Consider the following 10379-nt stretch of genomic DNA (forward strand, 5'->3'; position numbering starts at 1 on the left):
ACAATCGGCGTCGCTGCTGGTGGGAGCCTCATCTTCTTGGTGCTGGGGCCAGCCAACTCCATTTTCCTTGTGGGCAGCGCGCCGGGCTCACGGGTTTGAGCAGAGTAGCCAGAGACGAGCCTAGTGGCAGTGCGAGTCGGGAAGAAGGAGGGCTGGGGAATTCTATAGGAGTGGAAGAAGAGGAGCATGCATTTTCTATAGAGTGAGGAAGAAGGTGAGCGGGGTTTTCTGGACGAGTGAGGAAGATAGGGGAGCGGGGGGAATTGGAGGGGGAGATGGAAGCGGGAGAACGAGTTGTTCGTGTTTATATGGCCCGCTGTACTAACTACTCGCTTTTTCCCAAGAACCGCTCTCTTCTTTTGCATTGCTGCATTGGAGCTGGCGCATGGACTTGGCTGACTGGCCATGCATGCAGGATGCATGTGCCCGCCGGCCACTCCATGTGCCTGGTTTGTTACTAGGCCTTTTTAATAGGGTGGTTATGGAGTAAATTAAGGAGATTTATTTTCTCCGTGTGCATCCACCAAATTAGAGGATGCGATACTGGATGCAGACACTCACATTAAATTAACATTCAGAAGAACAAAAGTTCAGCATGTCTATGCATTTCAATGATTCACCATACTATAACCAATACAAAGCTATGAGAAGGTGTGGAAATAAATAAAATCGGTCGATGCTTCTCTGAGCAAAGGGCCTCCCTGCGCACGCATTAATTTCCTGGGCATGCTTGTTTCTTCTCAATGTTGCGAGCACTTTGAGCATGTTGGCAACTCCATAGCTAGCTAGCTGCCTCATCTAGCAATTGATGCTGACACATTTGCAGCAAACACATGAGGCAATAGAGATGACTCAACATGGGTCCATATTGTGCAGTTCCCCTGAAATCATATTCATTGTCCTGAATCTAAAAAGATAGGAAAACAATAGCTATACTTAAACGGTGTTGCAAAACAGTAGCACATATCAATAGCTCGGTATGACAAAACACGATCATCTAGACGAAGGGGATACTGACCTGCCTGAGGAAGATTATATATAATTTCATAAGTCCTGGGTTGATTTCCACCTTCAGCTGCACTACTTGTTTGCTCCTCCACGCATGACAGGATCGTTCCGCACTGAATTCAGCAAGTCAATGTACGAATAAGCTAATTTCATCTTGCGGTGTTCATTGTACCTAGTTACGGATGTAGGAATACCTGGGGCACCATGAGGTTAGCTGACAGCAGGTAGATGCAGCCATATAAATTTTGTGCGGTGCTACCAAAATTGAGGTTTGTATCCCTTCCTGTTATGAGAATTCTTCTTGAAGTTGGTAGAATGTGACGGCTTGTTCTTTGCATCAAACTTGCCTTTCCCCTGAGATTTGTTCTTGTTGTTTTGGGGCTGGTTGGGCTGGAAGTTCTTCTTGTGTACCATGTGGGCACTAGAAGCTCCCTCAACGGCCCGAGCACGTGTGTATTTTGCTCTCGCCTTCTCCTCAAAATCAAGAGTGCTAATGAGATCCAAAACAGAAAACTCATGTCTCTTGTTTTTCAGAGAAGTAGCAAAATTGCTCCACAAAGGTGGAAGCTTGGCAATGATGGCCCCAGCAACAAATTTGTCCGGCAATACACACTTAAAGTTCTCAAGTTCCTTAGAGAGTGACTGTATCTCATGATTCTGCTGAATGACAGAGCGCTCATCAGTCATCTTGTAGTCACAGAATTGCGCCATGACATACAACTCGTTGCCAGCGCCCGAGGGCCCAAACGTGGCCTTGAGTGCAGCCCACATGTCTTTGCCGCTGTCAAATGACATATATGAATCCACAATGGAATCGTCAAGAACACAGCAGGGTGGCTTTGAAGAGGGTATCCATGTTCTGAAAAGCTTCCTGCTTTGTAGGATTAAGATCGCCCTCAGGCTTACCCTTAGTGGCATCATATCAGTACATGATCTAAAACCAATATACTGCTCTTGTGCGCCACCTTTTATATTGCACCCCCTTAAAAGTAGGTGGCTTCAAAAGCGCAGCAAAACCACTCGGAGTAAATTGCCTGTAATCAGGTTTTTGGATTGGATTGTTGAATATATGAGCAATTTAGTATGAGATTTAATCTGAATCAGCAGTAAATAGATCATGACGACAATTGCAAACATCAAAGTAGTGATGCGGACTAAACCAGGAGGACAGAAGCACATACTGTACAGCAGGAGCAGAACCGATGTGGTTGATGTTGTCACTCATGTCATTGATGAAGAGTTTACCGAGGTCGGGGAAGAAGGCTGTCGTTGAGGAAGTCGTCGCTGGCAGCAGTCAGAGGAGTGTGCTTCCCAAAAACCTGATCGCCCCTCTCCCGTACAGGATCACGAAAGGCGGGGTTCGGAGGACTGCCGTCCCTTCTCGCGGTGCACGCTGGAAGGAGGGCTGGAGAAGAATTTTGTGGCAGCGCTAAGATCTGGAACGGTGCGAAACCATATGATACAACGGCGGCTAGGGTAGAGAATGTCAGGTCGGTCGTGCGAGTATAATAGTAGGCCTTTGGCCCCCAAACCCCACGTCCAAGTCAATAATAGCTCAAAAAAGTCAATAATAATCCCACCAAGGTTTGTCTCAAGAAAATGGAGTAATTAAGGCGTCTGTTAGACCCTTTAGTATAAATACTATATCATTAATAATGGCCCCACCTTTTGTCTCACAAAGTATGTTGGAGTACAACCGGCTACACATTTACAATCCGCTTCTCTTCTCTCTCCTCTTCTCTCTCCTTCAACTAAGCACAAATACTATATTTAAATCCTTATAGCCTGCTTATGTCATCTAATTGTAGTACTTGCTCTAAAGTTACTCTCCACTGTGTAGTCTAAAATGCCGGGCGTGCAGCGGGCGGTGCCCTCGGTCGGCGCGCCGCTTCAACGGCGGAAGCAGTGAGTGGTCGCGTTGCCCTGACTTGCCATCAATGTGGAGCGGCGGGCTCAGCTGGCGCCAGGAGGGAAGCACGTGCAGGAGGGGGGAGGGTTTTTTGGTGGGCCAAGAAGGTGAGAAGCCAACTTGGGATCGGTCCGGACGGGGAAATATCTTGTGCTCCTATACTCTGCATATGACACTAGTCTATGTTACTACTCCCTCCTTTCCGGTTTATAGAGATGTTTAGAGTAACATAGTAATATGTTACAGTATTAGTTACTCCCCACTATGACCAGCCTTGGCCTCTCCCAGTGCTCCACCATGTATAGCTGCTAAGCCTGCCACGTAGGCATAAAACATGATGTGGCACCAATAAACTATGCTCCTATGCATTGAAGTCTTGAGTTACTAAGCCATTTAATGCACTTAGAACCTCATCTAAAGAGCATGGTTAATAGTATAGTCAGCTGCTGGCTATAAGCCAGTGCCATGTCATCTACAGCCCATCTTATAGTCAACATGTACAATAGTAGATCAAAAGAGTGTAATACTTTTTTATTATGTGGCCCACCTTTCATTCTCACAAAGTGCCTAGGAGCATGTGCTAGAGCTGGCTCTACCTTTTCTCTCCTCTTCTCTTTCCTCCAACTAAGCAGAAATATACTAGTTTATTCCATATAGCCCGCTGACTCAACTCTAATGTACTTGCTCTAAGCACATCTAAGCACTTACTAGCACCCCCTTGACCGTGGACCTTGACGGTGTACGTCACCTTGTGTCTCATAATTTTCCTCGTCATCATCTGAGTCCTAGAAGATCTCACCCACATCATCATTAGCATGCAGCCGCCTTGATAGACAACATGCGCAGAAGGAGTAGAGGCGACTGGAGACGCACCACCACCATGTCGTGGGCACTCTGTATGTGCTCGTGTGCGTGCAGCATGCGTGTTTTTCCATCGGTGCTAGCTCTAAGGCCGAGGCTGTGGTCGTCTTCGTCTTCGACTAGTAGTTGAGCAACGACGACAAAGAGGTGCTGCAAGAGATGCGTATGCACCGTTACGTACGAGCTTCGCCGTAGCACGACGAACCTGACATCGCCGTGGATGGCACATGCCTCCATGCAGCCGAGTGTGTGAGCATGCATGTGTTATTCACGTGCATTCTGCGGCCGAGCGTGTGTGCATGCACGTGTTGTGTATGTGCGTTGTGTGCTCCATGCTGTGCGCGTATGTGCATGAGTTCAATCGGATGGAGTTAGTGCGTTGGCTTGTGTACATGCGTGGCTGCATGCGTCATGTACATGCGTGGCTTGTTGCATGGTTATCAATAATTCAATATAAACTACTCCCTCCGTTCCTAAATATAAGTCTTTCTAGCCATTTCAAATAGACTACAACATACGAATGTATGTAGACATATTTAAGAGTGTAGATTCACTCATTATGTTTCGTATGTAGTCCCTTATTGAAATCTCTAAAAAGACTTATATTTGGGAACGGAGGGAGTATAGAACATTTTCAACTTAGCATCCTGATGTACCGTTTCTAGTGGTTAGAAAAAAGTTCATGTTATTTTATTTGTTTATAGGTGGGCAGGCGGCAAAAAACAGGGGCAAACGCGCAAGGTTCCTTGCAGATGCTCCACCGCGAGGTTCCTTGCTCCTCGGTCGTCGGGAATCTATCCTGTTCAACTCTTTTCTTTTACGTGAGCTTTGTTCATCCTTTTCCCAACACGCGAGACATCTAGCATCAAGGTGCACGTGTCATGCAAGAAAATGGAGATAATCAGATAAGCAGTCCGTAAGTGAGTTGTGCGGGGGGAATAGAGGGGGAAACCCTTTTTCGTAAGTGAGTCGTGCACTTCGATGGCATATACGCAATATTTTTTCTCCTTGATGGCACATGAATAGTGCACGTACTCAATGACGGAGCACGGGATGGTAGCAATGACATGGTCAGCCCTTTTTTGGAGAGAGTACATACTAAATAACTTTGATGTGTCCCATCAACTCGTAGAACGACGAGAAGCTTGATTATGCCTTCTCCCTCGCCAACGCGTGCGCGGTGGCTCGCAGCACGAGGAGAAACTTTTGCTTACAAGCGGTGGGCGTGCAACAGTTCATTTGGTGTCAGATTGCCAGAAGCACTACTTTAGGACCATCGACTTCCGGAAGAGGCGAAGAGCCAAGCGCAAGGTCACCTTAGGCTACGTAGTGGGAGTAACATAAGTAGGGGTACCTCCTTTTTTTATTGTAGAAACAACCATGTGCGAATATCAAGGTGCTGGTTATGTAGAAGAAATTTTTCTGGAGTCCGAGCTCAACCCTCCTCTATCTCTCTTCTCAGCCAGCCAGCCGCGGAGCCCATCGTCTGTTTGCTCACATGCGGTCTCACATGTCAGTGAAAACGCAAGAGGACCCACTGAACCTGCACATCTTTCACCTCGACGTGCTGGTGATGAAAAACAAATCCAATAAAGATCTTCGGTGGCCGCTTTTGGAGTTAGTCAAGAGTAGTAAGATTCTATTTACAGTTTAACCCAAGATGCACATCACGTGGCTTCAACTACCACCCTATTTTCTTGCATGACACGACCTGGATGCTGGATGTCCCACGTGTTGGCAAAAGGAGGACGAACCCGACCAAATCTTCGGTTGTGCTCTTGGATTAGACTAGTTGTGCTAACTTAAAAAATTTATTGTGTACTCCCTCCGTTCCAAAATACTTGACTTCCATTTGTCCAAAAATGGATGTACCTGTATACTAAAACATGTCAAGATACATCTATGTTTTGACAAATAGAAGGCATGTATTGTGGAACGGAGGGAGTAGAATGGATGCAAGTTTTGGTATTGGGAAGAAGAGTACATCTATATATTGATAGAGCGTTGGAGATGGCCTTACAAGTGGGACCACAGTTGAGGAAACCAACTATCGGCAAACACCCACCTCGCCCGCCGTGCACTGGCTGAGTTAGAGAAACGATGAGGTTGAAGAGATTGCTCTAGCATAGACTCCAAGAAATATGGTGTCAGATGGAAGTCGTGTTGGTGGCGTGTGCCGTACTCCTGGACGTGAATGCTTGACTGCTTGTTCTAGCCCATGCCACCCTACTACTCGTACTACTTATATAGTAAGTACTAGTATCGAGGATTCGAGGTGCTGGTTATGTACAGCAGACACATTAACATATGGCTACAGTAAAAACCCCGCCCGACGCGCGAAGCATGTGAAGCTAGTACAAATAGTGTACTACTATTGTTGATTGGCCTCATCTGATAACCTGTTGCAATGCACGTACAATTATGTATTCGGAAAATATTTTTTTGCCTCGTCGCACCACTCACTCAGAGAAGCGACTTGAAAGCCATTCATAAATTTAGTAAGTTTATCACAGGCATATCATTTTATTACATACAACAGGTCATCAACCCACATCCACAACGAGGATACATTATAAATACTAAAGTTTTAATCACACAACAAATAAAAAGCAATGAAATTAACTTCAACTCAACCAATCATTAGCGTTGGAAACGCTTGCTTTGAACCACAAGTGATTCTCTAGGACGGGCCATCTATTGTCGATCTTGAGACCAACCCAGGACTGATCATCCAGGCTGAAGCGGCCTACTATATCAGTACCAGGGTAGGGAACCACCCAAATGTCCAAGGTATAGACACAATTGCTTCTCATAAATGGTACTAGTAACATTGTGTCAACAACAGTTGGATCACCTTTCACCATCATCGGATAGTTTTGTCCAAGGAAGAGTGAGTTTTCTCCTAGACTATCAATTCTGTACAAGGGAGAAGGTGTTGGCGCTAGCACACTAGTATCCATCCCAAATACCATGCAACGGGTGTTGGAATAGGTCCGGATAGTGCGACCATGGGAGACAACACATGCTCCTCAGTAGTAACAAACTCGGTGTGCTGTATACATACAAGAAGAGGTGATCCATCAGAATTAGTTGCCAGGCGCCACTGAGTATATAGGTTCTGTTATCCTCATGCTCGTGATCATCACCATCGTCATCTCCCCCTTGGTTATAAATTTTTTCAAGTATAGGTGGTGGAATGTTCATAGGACCTTGGAAACACAAGAAGAAGGTTAATTAGTAAAGGGAAACTTGCTAACCCGCATGCATGTGGATGAAACAATTATAAATACGGTGGAAGACAAGTGTACCGAAACTGCGAGGATCCCATGCAAAAACAATGCCATGAGCGGTGGAAGCAAACACAAGACCCTCGTATTGAATTGCATGACAGTACACATCCGTGTATAGAAACTGATTTTTGAGCAATATCCATCGAGTCGAACCACAAAGGACGGCAACAAGCTTGTCAAAGATAGCAACAACTTCATTGTTCTTATAATTCCAAGAGCAGTTGGGAACTCGACAAATTGCTATCTTCCAAAGAAGATAGTCACCATGATCATATTTGAACGTGCGTAGAATACTTGTGTGCTCAACCTCTGGGTAGTCTGCTGAGATTTTTCGAAGTGGAACCCGATGACGAGTGTACACATTCACAAGTTCCCACTCGCAGTTGTACCCAATATAAACAACCCAATCTCCATTTTCGCCTGCCAAATCCTTGCCCTCAAGCGATGGCATCTTAACATCATATGTATCAATATCAAGCGGCATCAACTTGCACAATGCGAGGCCTTCGTTGTCCCCGCGCCAGTAGTCATCAGGGTCACGGCAAAAAAGATAGGGGAGATCAAACTGCTCCTTGACTCTTGGGTTATCAAACTGCTCCTTGACTCTTGGGTTCCTTGTAATGATGTTATTAGTTGAGTCGAGAATGGTCTTGAACGAACCTGCCATGCTAGCCGAGGTGATGACGTCGCATCGATCAATGAGTTCCTCCACCACGTCATCTTTCAGATCATGGCAACAATAACGGGGTTGTTTCCGGTCTGTTCCCTCCATGGAGAAGACAATCGAACAATGGTAGAAGGAAGGGTGAAGGGCTGAAGGAAAATGGAGGAGGGATAGGAAGAGCATGCGGCAGTAGTTCCAAATCGAGAGGGAAAGACGAAGAGTCGGTGGACGGTTGCCAGTTTTCCATGGTACACGAAGAGGCGCCCCGGCCTACACGTCTGTTCAGAAATACTTGTAGAAAAGGACTCGCCATCGTCTCACTGATACGTTGGAATGGGACCACATGTCAATGAAACATGGTGTGTAATTTCTCGTGCAAAATGCGATCTGCCCACATTGGCCTGAGGTGCCGCATTAGTTTTTTTTTTGAAAGTTTGCCGCATTAGTTATCGACCTTTATTTTTTTAACATGCAATCTGAATTATAACTCCTGTGGTCATCACACATGAGTGGATATAGTGATGGTTGATTTGCCCGAGCAACTTATTACTGTGGGAATATGGAAGTCCCAGCAGATTCAAGGAACAGAGAAATGATGGTTGCTTCGTCCGAGCAACTTACTCTGGCGAAGGTGGGGCTCTGTGATTTGACTGCTCACTAGTCATTACTACTGCGGCGCAACGACCGGGTGAGTCTTTCCCTGAAGTTGTGTTGCACACTCAATATTACTGCATGGCAGGTGGAGCCGGATGAAGGATGTCCAACATGTCGGTGAAACGAAGTTGAATTGTTTCTGGCATTACTATCAATCCTTCAGGATTTTTTTTATATGTACGCATAATTTTGATGAAATTGTGCTGTGATGCTATGAAGGTTTCAACATTGGTTCCCGTAGGAAAAAAGGTTTCAACTTAGGATTCATGTGTCTTGCCTCGAGATTATCTCGTTACAACATTCCATCAAATACAAATGAAACTACCATGGCTAATGCATCTCAATGGTCCGCAGATCAGCGCCAATATTCACATCACAGCTGAAGACAAAGTTGTGAGAAGGTGTACAAATAAAGAAAAAAATAAAAATGATCGATGTTGTTCATAGGCATGGCTCCATTTCCTTGGCACAGTGTTCATTGCTTGGCAGCTAGTTTCACCCAGCTCTGTAGCCAAAAAAGAGGTCTATGAAGGACACCACAATCCGATCATTTTGTGCAGCTCTACTAAAATCAAGCGGACCATCCCTGTTTGCAAAGATATCCAGTCAGTGTGATTAAAATAATAGTGGAACTAGATGATGAAACATAACACACATAAATAGAAGCCAATCACCTCTACGATCTATCTCTAGGACTAACTTCTTGTTGGAGAAGATTAGGCACGGAGTTGGATGCGGAGGATAGAAAAAGCAATCTCCCTTTCCGCAGTCCCACAGAAATGTAAAAACATTGCCCGTGTGACATTTTGGCGGAACTGCACAAAACAATCTTTAGAAAAAAGTGATTTGTGTAGTTCACCAAAAGGTCGGAATAGCAACGAGGTGAAAATGGATAGCCCTGTTTGCAAAAGGAGGTCGAAAGGAAACAATTACTGCCCAATAAAACAAGTTGAAGACACATACGCTGACAAAAATAAGCATGTTCCATGTAATAAGGGAAAGATAGCACATGGTGGTTTATCAAAAATGGTTTGAGGACGAGATTGCAAGATGGAAAGTACGCCGGACGAGATACGATTTATGCAAACAACTAAAGAAGATCCACATGCAACAACGTGGGAAGATGGGCAGTGGAGCAACACCGGAGGAATCTGTACTTGAGGGTCGTCGGGATGTTACTAGGAGGGCGCCAGCGGCCAGGATCTGCCCATACTGCGGCAGCGAGCAAGTGGCGAAGGCCCTACCGCACCGGAGCTTGGTCAGAGAGAACGGCGGGTACCGCAGATAGGGACGTGCTGCCTCAACGCCGTCGAACGGAGAGACTATGCACATCCTCCCTTTCCACCGGCGGACGGGATGCGGCCGGATCACTGACCAACACTGAGAGAGAGAGGCCACGGTGGCCTTGTGTGAGATTGTGTGACGAGAGACAAACACATTTTTCCATTTTCCACACGGCAATCGTTTTATATTCTATACGTGCCATTGAGGAATATATAACTTTATTTAATGCTAACGCGTCAAGTCGAACTTTGTTCCGTCTAGGCGTGGTAGCCGACCCTCCTTCAAGTAAACAACCGCTACACGCGTCAAATTATCACATGGGCTGCCTTTTCGTACAAAAACGAACTCCACCGTGTACCAGCGCGGGTGTGGCCGGGAACGAGACGTGAGTACGTGCGTCCTGCGTGCACTTCTTCTTTAGGTGCAGGTATGTATGTGGGTGGGTGTGAGAGAGATGGTTTGTGCAAAACAGAGGCAATGTGTTGATGATATCTCAATCAAAAAAACGTAACATATCCAATGTGTGTGAAACGGAGTCATGGACGTGAGATATCGATAGAATTGAAAACAGGGATGAAGTGTGTGGCTGCGCAATCGATAAAGAGTGCCATCGAATTTGTGTTTGCCCATGTCAAAGATACATGGCGGCTGGCCTACTAGAATTTGAGAGGGCAGAGGTGCAGTTTTTCTCCGTGGCATGGATACCTAC

This window comes from Triticum aestivum, chromosome 2B (genome assembly GCF_018294505.1).
Source record: "Triticum aestivum cultivar Chinese Spring chromosome 2B, IWGSC CS RefSeq v2.1, whole genome shotgun sequence".
Classification (NCBI taxonomy): Eukaryota; Viridiplantae; Streptophyta; class Magnoliopsida; order Poales; family Poaceae; genus Triticum; species Triticum aestivum.